This window comes from Babylonia areolata, chromosome 9 (assembly GCF_041734735.1).
Source record: "Babylonia areolata isolate BAREFJ2019XMU chromosome 9, ASM4173473v1, whole genome shotgun sequence".
NCBI classification, from domain to species: Eukaryota; Metazoa; Mollusca; class Gastropoda; order Neogastropoda; family Buccinidae; genus Babylonia; species Babylonia areolata.
The window spans coordinates 10,469,834-10,484,809 of record NC_134884.1 but is presented as its reverse complement, the minus strand read 5'-3'; the positions used below and the strand labels follow the sequence as shown (position 1 = coordinate 10,484,809).

The window sequence follows — 14,976 nt, the reverse complement described above, 5'->3', positions numbered from 1 at the left end:
ACACATGCATTAATGGAAACTGGAAAATGACCTGTCTCTCCATACACTAAATCATTGGGAGTTTTTATATGGACACCTAAAAATTTCTCTTGAGCATATACATGTACCTTTTCAACATTACCACAGCACTCTGTAAGGCCCACAATTCAGCTCCATATAAAGCAATGGGCTGCACTTGGGCGTCAAAAATCTTCAAAAGTACTTCAAGAGAGTTACTGTTGAGCATATACAGTCGCTTAAGGATGTACAACAGCGCATTTTTCGCTCTACTTGCAAGATCAGTACAAGCTGCTACAAAACTAAGACGAGTGGAAAAGTAGATACCATGTACTTGTAACAGTTAACGATTGTCATTTTCTCGCCATCAAGGAACCAGTTCTCTCTTGCCGCTAAAACCCCACCTTTTCTAAATACGACAATATTACTTTTTTCCATATTAATCTTAAGTTGATACCTAGCTCCAGCAGTACATAGATTGTTCAACTGAATCTGGAGTCCAACAGGAGTTTCTGATAACAGGGCAATATCGTCTGCTAATAATAATATGAATAGTTCGATAACATCTGGCGATAATGTTATACCATGTCTTCCATTTTCAATTATTTCTGGTGCTAATTCATTTACGAATAGTGAAAAGAGGATAGGGCTGCACGCATCTCCTTGCTTAACACCACTTGTACATATGATGTAATCAGTAAAATCTCCACCACATCTAACCCTAGCTTTCACATTATCATACATACTCTTGATACATCGATACATCTCACCTTTAATTCCATTCCTTTGAAGTATTGGCCACAATAGATTTCTTGAGACTGAATCAAAAGCTTTTTCAAAATCGATGAAGGCTACGTACAATTTACGATTTAAAGAGAACTGCTTCTGTATTATTGCTAAAAGTGTAGACATTATTTTGATCGACAGTAGAATACCCTTTCTTGAAGCCCGGTTGCCATTCACCAGTGATATTGTTTTGTTGGACCCATTCCTGTAATCTACAATTCATTATGGAACTATATAGCTCACTACTAATATCACATAATGATATACCCCTATAGTTACTTGGATCATTTACTGCCCCTTTCTTAAATAGTGGTAAAATAATTTTCTGTCCATTCATCAGGAAATACTCCTTTATCAAAAAGTGCATTGAAAGAAGTCAGTTACAATATTTCTGGCATTTCTGAAAAACTCTCCAATGATACCATCTGGACCTGCTGCTTTTCTGGCCTTCAATCTTTTTATCGCTAATGACACCTCCTGTTTAGATACTGGGCGATCAAAATATTCGATATAATTTTCTGTATCGATGAAATCTTCTTCATATTCATCAATATCTCTATCAAGAAGTTCTTTAAAATGAGTGTACCAGTTGTCAACAGATATGCTAATGCTTGTGTAATTCTTTCCCTTTGTTATCATATGCATGTGTTTCCAAAATTCCTGCTGATCATTAACTGAACTAAGTTATTTAATACAGTAGATCTGTGTGTCTTTTCTTTCCTTTTTAAAAGTTTCTTGTATTCTCTACGAGCAATACAGTAGGTACTTATGTCTTCCACGCTCGATGTCTTACGACATATATTTAGGAGAGTCCTTACCTCAGTCTTTGCATGTTGCCACTCCTTATCAAACCAGTCATCCTGCTTTTGTATATAGTCAATTATAATTCGTTTATTCATGCAAATAGCTTCTTTTTTTTTAATACAATTGTTGAATATATCTAGTGCAGCATTAACATTTTCCTCAATCAGATTCATAGCCTCGTCGACTATTAAAAATGCCTCCTCACTGTTTATCCTGGTACGAAAAGTCTCAGAGTATTCATCATTCCATTGGCATTTTTCAATAAACTGTGGTTTTCTGTTAACAACATCCCTGTTCATCCATTCCTGAGTGCAATTAATACTTAATTTTAAAGGCAAGTGATCAGAGTCAATACGCTTCCTCACGCACAGTTTGCAGGACAGTTTAACGAGAGTAAACAAATCAATGGAAGCTATGCAATAATCATTTACACTGCAGCCTGTCCCTGAGATATATGTGAAATGACCTTGATGGTCACCATCACAAACACCATTTAAATCACACAGATCTAGTGCTGAGCACATGTTTAACAAGTATCTACCATAACTGTTGAACACTTTGTCATCGGAGCATCTATTAACAGCAGTTATGTTTTGTAATGTGTGCGCACTTTTTTCTACATAGAACTCCTGACAGACATTGGAGATTCTATGGTTAAGATCCCCAGTCAAAAGCACATACATATCAGGCATATAAAGTAACATCACTGAGACAATTTTCAAGGTCACATATACCGTTATCTATATCAAAGATAGCATAATATGGAGAATTTTCCGGTAGTACATAAGTACAAACATAAAGAACATCTTTTGAGAAACCAAACAGACTTTTACAAATAGTAAACATTAATGTATTCTTATGATGAACATGCAGTTCTCACACATATGGTAAAAACTCATTTTTAATAAGACATACAACACCCCCTGAACGTCTACCTTGTTTTTAAAATTGAACTGCTGGTTTGCAAAATATTCTATGGTCACTGAAAACAGTTGTTTGAAGCGAATCAACGAATGTTTCTACAAGACACATAAAATCAAAAGGCACAATAAACGAAACAAAATCTTTATCAGAAATCTTGAAAGCAACCCATTCACGTTCCAGTGCAGAAAAGACAAATGTTTCCCTTTCGTCCTTGTAACATTATCATTTCATCGATCATTTGCCACATCGATCTGTTTGATCACATTTGAATATTCCTTGTCAGAATCAGAACACATACCACATTTCTTATTTTCAATAAATGACGGCATATCATGAGACGAACAAACATTATCGAAAGCAGCAGAACATTCATTCATCACATAAACCGGACCATTGTCATCAACACTTTCATTCTCTCCAAGCACACTATTTAACATATTTTCTTCAAGGACACGTTTGTCATACAACGGGACAAGACATGACTGTGTTTGATTTTCTGACACACTGCGTTGGGCAGTTCTGCCGCGACCCCTTTCTCCACAATGAAGCTTTGACACAGCTGTTGTCGCTCGCCTCGACTCGATCTGCATGTGAATGTTCACCCACTGCCTTCCCTTGAGGCGGTGACACCCTTTCTCTGGTCCTATCTACTTTTTGACTCACATTAACATTAAAAAAAAATGGTGGTGTTGTACTTTATCATTAACAGGCCAGCCGTTTTCCTACATCATCATCTTTTTTAGATTGGATTCATGATCCAAACAAAACTTTTCCCCTCAATGAGGTGATCATAAACCATTGAGGCCCTTTTGTTCTCCTGTTTGGCGGCCTTCAAATGGGAGACGCTTATTGCGTATTTCTCTGACTTGTGGAGAAAAATCTTCCCCAATGTGTATATTGGATCCCTTCAACTTATGCCTGGCTCGGAGAATTGTTTCTTTGTCCCTGTAAAAAATACAACAACCAATAATGAGAGAGTCTGGCTTCCCGTTCAAACTGTGGAGCCTGTCAAACTGAATATCGTCTGTCAGCTCCAACGTGTCTGTCAGGAAGTCCTGAACCAGATTCTCACACATCTATTTCGTCTCCTTCTCTCTGCGTTGAATACCAAAAAACAGCACATTATTTCGTTTAGAACGACATTCTAAGTCATCGTCTTTTGTTCTAGTTTCAACACTTTTTCAGTCAGACTGTCATTCTCCTCTTTTAAGCGTTCATTTTCATGTTTAATGTCAGCAATGTCCTTCTTCAAAGAAAACACTTCCTCATGCAAACCTGCACATGTCTCTTTCAAGTCCTTCATGTCAGCCTTCATATCATCAAACTTAGCGTTCAAGACATCAAACTTACTGCCCATGTTCTGAAGGAACGACATGATGTCTTTACCAGAAGGTTCATCTAAGTCTGTGAGGAAGAGGACTTAAACGACGCCGAGTTCCCTCCAGCACTTGACACTCTCGTTTGCCTCAGGTTCTCCGCCTTGTTGCTGGGGCCAGGTCAAGGGTTCATTTCCACGTCACCACAACACTGTGGTAATTGTCCGTAGTATAGCAGATAGACGATCAAACCAATCACTACACCGCCTTGCCAGTTACGAATCTTCAATGTCCGATACAAGATTGGCCCTTTTCAAATCATGACGATGTATGAAAAATAAAAAGACAGACACAAAACCACCACAAACCATACGGAAACACAGAGGTACTGCCGGCATGATGTCCAACACACGTCAAGAAATCCCATGCACTCACCAAAACACAAAATTTAACAAAAACGTCAGAGCTCCTGCCAGTCCATGTTTACAGTTTGCTTTCCGGAAATGATCCCCCACAGACACAGAGAGAGAGAGTACTAAAGATCATTGCCAAGCTGTGTATCTCAAATTCACTCAGAGAAATCTATAGTGACAAACAGTAATACACGACACGACACTACACTACAGTGCACTTCCCAGCACAACACACAGGCTGCAGTCTGTATGTAATTGTTGTAATTATCCAACTCTCGTCACCAGTTCCTTGTGTACTTCCGCTGCAGAGTAAATATAATACGTACGAGTGCATGATTGCTTCGTACACGTTGTGTCGCTGGGAAAGTAAATGACAATTTCTCTGGGGCAAGGTAGGACCACATGCTGAGGCACATCGATTTTCATGTAATTTTTGTAGCGCTGGAGTATCCCAACACAGACATAATGGGGTCTGGATTACGTCAAGTAACAAATGGATAACTGAATGAATAGATAATAAATAAATAAATAAATAAATAGATGAATATTTGAAATAATCAAGTAAATGGGTACATACATTTACATACAAAGACACAATTACTAGACAAATTCAATTCAATTCAATTCAAAATACTTTATTGTCTGTTCCAACCAAAACAGAAAATTCTCTGTAGGCTCACTTGAAATACCCATCAGCAAAAATGAATAAATAAGCGAACAAAATGCAGCTTTCATCCTCACATATATTATGAAAGACAAAAATTAATAAGCGAAAAGCTACGACAAACAAGAGAAGGAAAAAAAGGATTTCATTTGCGACCTACACACACACACACACACACACACACACACACACACATGACTTACCTGATGAACACAAGTTTTCACGGCCTGTGCTGCTTAGTTTGGTACATTCAGTCTTCACTTCACACCGCCACCACCGCTGTCAACAACACTGACAGCAACAATTTGTCTCAGACTACACAGACTGTCTGTTACACCCTTCTGTCCATCTCCCAGAGTGCGACGGGGGGAAAAAAAGGGAAAGAAACAACAACAACAAAAAACAAAAAACAAAAAAAACAAAAAAACATATGCACTTAAAAAGAAATCCACTCAGAACAAATGACAAGAAATGAAGCACTGGCCTCGTGATTGTTTATGTCCCCCCGTCTGGTGAGCTTCTCCCATGACCACAGACAGGCTTCACAGTCCGGATCTCGTGCCACAGCACACGCGGGGGACGTCAGACGCTGAGCAGCAGAAGACTCCGCCCACTTTGCGACAAAGGAATGGGGGGGAGGGGGGGGGGGGATCTTGTTGAATGCAGTTCAGCTGCACAACCCTAACTGGATGTTGTCCTTATATAGGTGTAGTAAATTTGACGCGTTGTCAGCTGAAACGAAAACTGAAGATCACTGGTTAGAAAAAATATAAATACAAAATAAAATTCTTTAAAAAGGGGGTGGGGTGGGGAGGTGGGGACAAAGGTGAAAGGTTAGGGGCAGTAAATTCATATTGACTGTGTCTAATTCTGGGCATAGTAGAAAGGCGGGTCCCAGTGCTCTCCTTCCTCCACTTTTAATCTTCCCCAACCGACGTCATGTAGGCCTTTACCTGGTGGGTGAGAAATCAGAGTAATCCGGGGGTGTGGGTTGTGTGGGTGATCTGCCATTGATCTGAAAGAGAGAGAGTGATATATATATATATATATATATATATATATATATATATATATATATAGCGAGAGAGAGAGAGAGAGAGAGAGACAGAGACAGAGAAAGACAGAGAGACACAGAGAGAGAGAAGACAATATATATATATATATATATATATAGAGAGAGAGAGAGAGAGAGAGAGAGAGAGAGAGAGAGAGAGAGAGAGAGAAGGAAAGAGAGAGAGGTGCGCGTGTGTGTGTGCGCGCGCACGCGTGTATGTGTAGCATGTTGAGAGAGGTGTGTGTGTGTGTGTGTGTGTGTGTTGCATGTTGAGAGAGAGAGAGAGAGAGAGAGAGAGAGAGAGAGAGAGAGAGAGAGATTCATACCCGCTTAACGACGACCCACCAGTTAGGACAGACACCTGGCCAATAAGCCAACCCCTCCCCTGTAACGCCTGCAGCTGTGGGTTGTTGCCATGGTGAATCCCCGGTGTCGTTCGTCAGAGAGCCACTGAGCTATTTTTAGCTCACTGTCGACTTCCCTCGCTGTATGTCGATGTCTTGTCGCTCGATTAAAGAAGTTTCCGTTTCAAGAAGGCGTAAAAGCGTGCAGACTGATCGACACGCAACACCACATCTGCTTTAAAGACAATGAGAAACAACAACAACAACAAAGACAACAACACTGACAAGAAACTCTAGGGAGAGCTGAACAATACAAGGTCTTCAGGGAAGAAGCCCCTCTAAATCGTTTCGGGGCCGAGCCGCACCTAGGCCATGACTCCTGGACGCCCTTGTATTGCCTTTTTTTCTTTTCTTTTTTAACCTGATCCTCAGCAGGTTCGAACCCACGCCTCCAGATTGGTTGCCACTTCAGAACTGAGTCACCTTTTTGGCAGACGTTTTAATACTGAACCATAGTATGCCTAGTTTGAGTTGGGAAATTTAATGTTTATGAAGTATACTTTCATTCCTCCTCGACCAGATCCAGCTTGAACTCTTTTCTGCTGCTTCTGCCATTGCCTTGACAGCCCTTGTCTTCTCTCTGCCAGAAATCGACAGCTGTTTCATTAGGCTGTAGGCAGATACGCCCACAAACCCTCTTGCACCAATCTCTAATGGCGAGGACTTTGGCTAGGAAGCCAGATTCTCTCAAGCTGCTGGTTAGAGTAGCATACTTCTCGGTCTTGTAGATGTGGGCTTCCTCTATTCTGCTTTCATATGGCACAGTCAACTCAATCAGAATCGCTTGTTTCGTTGCCTTGGAGTGGAGTACTATGTCAGGTCTCATGCCGATCTTGCTGATGATTTCTGGGTGTTTCTTCCCCTCTGGTCGGTCAACTGTGTATTCCCAATCTTTGGCACCATTCAGCAGCCCACGTTTCCATGCTTTGGATGTTACAGCTGTTCCTGGCCTGACTTTTTTGTCTTCTCCAGAGAGGAACTCAGCTGGAACCTCTGGTGGGGTTGGTGCTCCTTGGGTAGTGCTCAACACGTGTGCAATTTCTTTTAGCACTTGGTTGTGCCACCATGTGCACCGTCCTTGGCTTGACGCCGCTTTGCATGAGCTGAGGACATCTTCCACTGTTTGTTTTCCATGGCAGAGTGGGCACACAGGGTCCTCTGCTCTCCCCCATTTCACCAAGTTTGCATTCGAGGGAAGGAGGTCCTACACAGATCTGAGGATGAAGCTGAACCTCAGAGGGGCCATGTCCCACATGCCACTCCAGCTGAGGCTCCTTTGGAGTGCATTTTCCCCTGCTGACCTTGCCGGACTACCTTCCGGACACTTTTATCATCCTCTTCCTTCTTGATCATGTTTCATTTTGCTTTCCCTTTTGCATTGGACCACCATTCTATCTTTGTCGATCCCAGGCCCTGTGTGTTGGTTTGGGCGTGTCCTATTATTTCCTTCGTCTTAAGACTTTCTTTCGCTGCACTGACTGCTTCCCTGACTTTACATTTTCTGCTAGTCTTCAGCTTGGGTTGATTGGATCTCAAAATACTGTCTCCTGAGTCTTCGAGCATGCTGAGAAGTCTTGCCTTCCCTACCTTATATTCTTTGACAAGGGATTTCAGAGGTAGCCTCAGCTTTGCTTGGCGACAGTAAGACCAGATGGGACAAGCCATTTACGTGTGTACTTGTTGATCTTAGCTTCAATCGACTCGACTGTGCTACAGCTGATATCATTATATCAGGAGAGGCCACAGGAGCTTTGGCATCAGCATGGACTGTAGGCACCACACTTTGTGTTTGCCAGGAAGGCCACACTGGTCTATAATGTGCAGGCCTTCTTCTGCTGTCTGCTTGGTTTCCTTTCCTCTTTTTGTCTTTCAGGGACTCATCATACCATCTTCCAAGGATCTTGACTGGTTCATCTGACACCGTTGGAATGGCTTGGTTGGCTACAGTGAATGTGACCTTTCCTTTACGCAGTGAGAGGCTTCGTGATTTCTTTGGTGTAAAGTTGATCCTGGCTGAGGCAACTAGCTCGTCCAACTGCGTCAATATTTTACGGGTTTCATCCTCATTTTTTGAAAGGACAGTTGTGTCATCCATGAAGGTTTTCAAAGGTGGTATCTGGTATCCGTTGCCGAGGTCAGCTCGATCCGTGCCCTTCACTGAGGCCTTCAAGGTCACTTCCATTGCCAGCACGAACAGGATTGGAGAAATTGCACAGCCCATGGCTATGCCCACTTCCAGATTGGTCCAATCTGTCGTGCATTCCTTGGTGGTGAACCGCACGGAGAATCCATGGAAGAACTTCAGCATTCCGCTGATGTTCGTTGGTACATGGTGCATCTCGAGAGCCATTTGGATCATCCCATAAGGAACTGACCCGTACGCATTTGCCAGGTTCTTTTTCTCTGCCATTGCTCTTTGGATTGCATTCCAACTCATTGCAGCATATTCTACACAACCAGGAACTCCTGGGATACCCTCTTTTTGGACTGACACATCCAGGTACTCATTTCCTGTGAGGTATTTTATCAGTCTTGCATCCATGACAGAGAAGATGTTTCCTTCGACATTCAGGGGTGACATTGGTCTCGGAAGAAGCAGTCTTGTGGCTTCTTATTTTTGCTCCTTTTCTTCCTTGCTGATTCTGCTTTTCTGAGGGCACTGTGCTTTGCTTTCAGGTCTTTCCAAAGTTTCAGTAGGCTCTGGTTCTCAAATTCTGAAGCAGTCTTCATCATTTTTCTTGAGCTTTCTTTTTGTATTTCGGATCTTGTCCATTTCTCGTTGTCACCTGGATTTTTGAAGGAGTGTTCTTGTCTTTAGTTCTTTCACTCTATTAATGATGACAGATTGCGTACACGCTATCTCCGTAGGTGGCTAACTTGTGCCTCGAAGCAGCCAGTGTAAACCTACTGTATCATGACAGGATTCAGTCATTGAAAATGGACGTACTGAATTCTGTTTACGAGAAAGCGGGTGATTCACACAACAGTTTCATGGCTGACATCGGATGAGGCTGGATGTGTTGAATGTGGAGGAAAAAATCAACAAGCAGTATACCAACAAACAGGAGCAAATGTAAGGCACCATATCAGTATAAAATCAAACCTAAATCATAACATTATGTCAGTCTCGGAAGTTGTTTATAAACGAACCACGTGACCATCATCTGCAATTCACACATCCTGCTACTTTCGTAAATCAGCCTAAAATAATAATTATATCAACAATGAAGTTAAACAATGGTTTTGCATAGATTTGGCACGCCATACCCAAGTTCTACAACAATTGTTTTGCATGATTCCCAGCAGTTTGTAACTCAGTCGCTAAGGTCAGCCATCTGGGCAGTGATTCACATCCGTTATGTCTTGGGCTTGGCAGAAGACTCTCTATCCAGTACTCTCTATCCGGAGTTTTTAACTTTCCCCAACCAAAGTCACGGACTCATTTATACCTTGGTGGAGTGGGTAAAATCGGAGTAAAGTACCTTTCCCAAAGGACACAACATCATGCCGAAACGAGGCCTCGAGCCCTAATCACCGGCAGACACGGAGTCGGAAGTCCAACGCCTGTTAGAACCGATTCCGACACAGCGCCTCGCATCACAGTAAAAATGGTTTCACGTAAAATTTGGCGACCCAAACACATAGGCAATTCCCACCACCACCACCTCCCGCCCGTGTGTGTGTGTGTGTGTGTGTGTGCGCGCGCGCGCGTTTATATCTTTTATAAAATAAAAAAGATACTGTTGAACAGCTTGGATTTAATCATAATCTATGATTCACTATAGTATGATTTTTTTTTCATGTTTATTCTCTTACATTGATTGTTATATAGGTATGGTTGCAATAACTGTATGTCAGATTAGTATCTGAGCATGCTGAATGAGTTTGCACTGAATAATTCTCTTACACGGTTTATGTAATTTCGCACGGCGAATCCATTTCTCGTTTTTAAAGATAAGCAGGTATTCTGTAGTCTGCAGCCAAGTTACCAAAACAAGCCATCTGTGCCCGTCACCCACCTGGAACCACGGGCCGTCAGCAATTGTCCGCCTGTTTCGTCAACTGCCTTTCCGCCAACGTCAACGTCGTTGTTGTGTGTGTGTGTGTGTGTGTGTGTGTGTGTGTGTTGGGAGAGAGAGAGAAAGAGAGACAGACAGACAGACATAGAGACACAGAGAGCCATCAGTTTATATATATATATATTGGTAGGGAGAGAGAGATATATAGACTGCGCACGCGGAAGTGAAAACGCCAGCTTTTTTTTTTTTTTTTTTTTTTTTTTAGGAAATGGACGGGCACTATGAACAACATGATTAATACTAATAGAAAAGCAAATATTATGTAAACGAAAGACAGTCGAGTGAGAGTCAACAAAATAAAAACAGGGAATCAAGTTTAATATTTTCACGAACAAAGAAAATTTTTTTTTTTTTTTTTTTTTTAACCCAAAGAAGGCATAAAGAAGCAAAGAAGGCGTGCGTGCTTTCCGCGCATGCATCAACTTCTATTGACGTTTTCTGCTGGCTTCAATCGACCAGCTAGGGCAGCACTGCACAGAGGCAATAATGACATGAATAGGTCGACAGCGACACAGACTTGGTCGGGGGTGGGGTGGTGGGGGGGTGGGGGTGGGGGTAGGGGGTGGGATGGAAGACTTAACCTTTCGGGCGACTGAATTCAAGAGGTCGTAAAACTCGACTGTTGCTGTGTGGTTCAGCATTGCCACTTGTTCTTTGCTGTCAACAGAAAAAAAAAGGGTCAACGCTATTCGCTTTGTCATTCTTAATTGTGTGCGTTGACCGTCTACGTAAAGCATAACTTTCTTGACCTAACCGTGGCGAAAACTAGATGGCAAAAGAACTTAGGCGTGGAAGCCACGCGCGCGCGCGCACACACACACACACACACACACACAGAGTTACAACAGATAAAAAACATGTGGAACAATAGTGGGCAACTTTCAATATCTAGGCCCGGATGATAGTTCACCAGAACTTTACATTCATTGAAAATGTTGATGCAGTTTTCAATACATCGCACCAGATACTCTTCTGTTGTGAAAATTAAGATGTCATAATGCTAGTTACATGTCCCAGAGCTGGTGTGTAAAAGTCTAAAGTATCGTGGCTTTCAGCATTGCTGCTTGGTTTGGAAATCTGACTGTCAAACAAAAGATAAACTTTGGATGAGTCCCAGAAACAACTGAACACCCTGTACCAATCCGCTCTTGGCAGAAAAGCTTACCAAATTTGTGATGGTTCTGCACATACTCAGCCTTTCAAAAAGTTCCTTCTCGTAGACGGTGTAAAATCAATGCCATTGTTAGCCCACGATTCATCACAGTTTTGACAGAAAACGTAGAAGGGAAACGACCACACTTTCTCGCAATCCCACTTTTTCTCGCTTTCCCATTGTTTGAGAAATCGTGGGTTAACATGCCACTCGCCAAGTATAAAAAAAATCCCCTCTAATACAATTATTGCTAGTAAGTGTTGAAATATACGTTCAAGTGATATTCAGTTGCCTGTGATTTGTTCGTTGCCGTGACGACAGTTTTCGTTGTTTTTTCTTCGTATGAAAAAAATCTATGCGTGTGTAAAGAGAGAAGTGAGGGGAGGGGTGGGTAATAGGGGGAGGACAGGATGTGTGTGTGTGTGTGTGTGTGTGTGTGTGTGTGTGCGCGCGCGTTGTCATGTGGGAACGCGCGGTGTTTTGTTTTGCTGTGGCGGGGGTGGGACGGGTGGGGGGAGTGAGGGAGGGGGGGGACGGGGGTTATTGCCTGCTTGTTATCTTCATCGCAGTTTTAGACCTTTCAACTGAGATGTCATGTTATAAAAAGTTACATTTGTCTTACCTGAATGTTTTCCCCTTTTACATTATTGATTGATGTCCGTTTGTGTCTTAAAATGTTATGATTTTTAAACTGAACATTTTCCTTTTATATGATGACCGAAATGTACATAGTAGCCAATGGAGGGTGTGTTGGTTTTTCATTTTTATTTCGCTCGTATCATAAAATAAATTTCATACCTGAATGTCTTCCTTTTACGTGATGATTGGTGTGAGCGTGGTAATCAGGGAAGGATGTGCCAATTACCCAATAGTTTGTTTTTATTTCCCCTTGTTATTTGTTGATCAGTATTTGAATGAGTCGAAAGAAAATTCTCTCTTTAATTGCTTGAAACAGACAAAAATTATAATACAATACATACGCTCCGTTTACCACACAATGGATTACTGTTAGTTACATACATCCGCGTTTAATGTAATACCCACTTCAGGAATAATGATAAAAAGCTAACAGAATATATGTATCACACATCTGTGGCCAGTATCTCCAAGAAGACTGAAACAACCAAATAAACATGACAAAATCAACAAAACAAAAACAATAAGATAAACATTAAAAAGGAGAGAGAGAGAGAGACAGCGAGAGAGAGAGAAAGAGAGAGAGTTAGGCATGGCATATAAACCACATAAACAACCTGAGTAATGTACAAAAGCAACAGCCTTCTAATGCCTTTGGTCTGTTAAGCCTATTAGAGTCCAGCCACCCCCTTATTTGAACACTTTTGAGAACACGTCACGAAAGACGAATTTAGCTGAACGACAAAATCAAACTGGCCAGTTATCTCTTCTTGCAGAAAGAAATGATGCAAAATAGATAGGCACACAATAAACATGAAATCTTTTTTTTCCGTTTCTTTACTTTTATTGTTAGTGTATCTTTTTTCTGTTCTTTTTTCCAGTGAAGACGTTCATGTGAAGCTCTTAAAAATGAAAACGACGAAAAGATTATCGACCATTTCATGACCTGCATGCTCAGCAGCTGACACCACACACACACACAAACATACACACACACTATATACATATATATATATATATATATATATATATATATATATATAATACAGTAATAATAATAACAATAATAATAACTATTATCATCATTATTGTTATCATCATCATCAGAAATGGATACTTATATAGCACTCTATCCCGAAACTGCTCCAGGTGTTAAAGAAAAACCCACGATGTTACACATAATACATTACATCATTGTTACAAATACACACCAAATTGCACCTAGCTAACAATAAACACAATTCATACACACATACATATATACATACCCCCCATAACCTCCCCCCACCCCCAACAAACAAGTAACCTACTTCTGAGTCATAGACCTATGGAAGCATTTTGTCTGCCAGTTATCGAATCACTATATACTGCCCAAAGCACTTTCCCCACAGGCACTGATGATTATCAGTTCTTCTCTCTCCCAGGTTCCCTTCCCCTCTGTGTGTGTGTGTGTGCATGCCAGAGAGCACATGCATACTCACATGTCAGTGTGTGTGTGTGTGTGTTCCAGAGAGAATGCATGTGTACGTGCATATAAACATGCATATTCATCAGTTTTATGCCCTTCCACTTTTATGCCCAAGTTGAAGGCTTATTTGATGAAAATAAAGAGAGAGAGAGATGGAGGGAGGGAGGCACTGGGGGTGGGGAGAGGAGGGAGAAGGGTAGTTAAGAACTGAGGTATATGTGAAATGGTATTGTGTGTGTAGGTGTGTGTGTGTTCATTCGCACTTTTGTGAATACGTATGTATGCATGCATGTGGACATGCACACACACTTAACTGTGCGTGTGAGGGGACGTGTGGGTGTACAGTCAATTCAATTGTCATGACTTTTTCTTTCTCATTTGTTCACATCCTCTTTTAGTTTTGTTTCTTCCTCATTTGTGGAGATGACAGAAAAAAATGATGGACTGACAATAATGCAGAATGGACAGGAAAACCATCTGGGGAAACCCAGGTTTTTGACACACAGTTGACACGAGACCTAGGGTGGGCTGCATGAGCGAACTCAGCAGCTCTAAGTTTGCTTATTATTAACAATGTTTCTAACTCTACGGTGAATTCCACATTATACTTATGAACATTTTTTATTCTAAGCAAATTTAGTACTGCAAAGATCAACCTGCCCCAATGACTCTTCACCAAGTAACACCTGCAAAAAAATGTCTTCAGTTTCTCCTTTTCCAGTACTGATGGGGAAATGACAGCTCCACATTGATTTTTCATCACAGATTTAAATATACTGGCAGACCAAAAACACTGCCTGAAGTTTGCACGGTTACATTGTGTGTGTATGTGTGTGTGTGTGTGTGTGTGAAAGGGGCAACTGCACTCAAGTTACTAAAAGGCAAAATGTGGTAGTCACCATTTTTCAAATGTAATAATATGCACTCGATCTGTCAGTCAAAAAAAAAAAAGAAAGAAAAAAGAAAAAAAAAGGAAATGATGGAGGATATAGCCCTTGTTTAAAATTCTAAGAGGCCAAACCTGGGGACACTGGTGATCAGTGTAAATGTTATCAACAGACCAGATTCCTTTTCCATGTCTTGCAACCAGAAATGAGTCCCCTTGACTTCTAACAACCTGTTAGTGAAGCCGAGTGGCTAAGCAGATAACTGTCCAACAGAATGTCGGCTCTAATTGGAATCCCAGGTATTTTTCACCACCGCTTTATGAGCCTTTGGGGGAAAAGAAGACAACAAAGGAAGCATGTAGAGTTGTTTTTGTTTTTTTCCTTCAGGCCA

The 14,976-nt window shown here is 41.3% G+C and overlaps 1 protein-coding gene across 2 annotated transcripts in view; it reads right to left on the bottom strand.

Moving 5' to 3' along the window:
- LOC143285714 (uncharacterized) overlaps nucleotides 1-5,403 on the bottom strand; it is a 32,189-nt gene extending 26,786 nt beyond the window's left edge. The window contains exon 1 of one of the 2 annotated variants that reach the window (XM_076593118.1): nucleotides 5,108-5,403. The gene's annotated coding sequence lies outside the window, so the exon portion shown is untranslated. Of the gene's footprint in view, nucleotides 1-3,861; nucleotides 4,367-5,107 lie in introns of those variants that run through there. The other variant, XM_076593119.1, reaches the window with a different exon arrangement.
- Nucleotides 5,404-14,976: the final 9,573 nt, after the last annotated feature.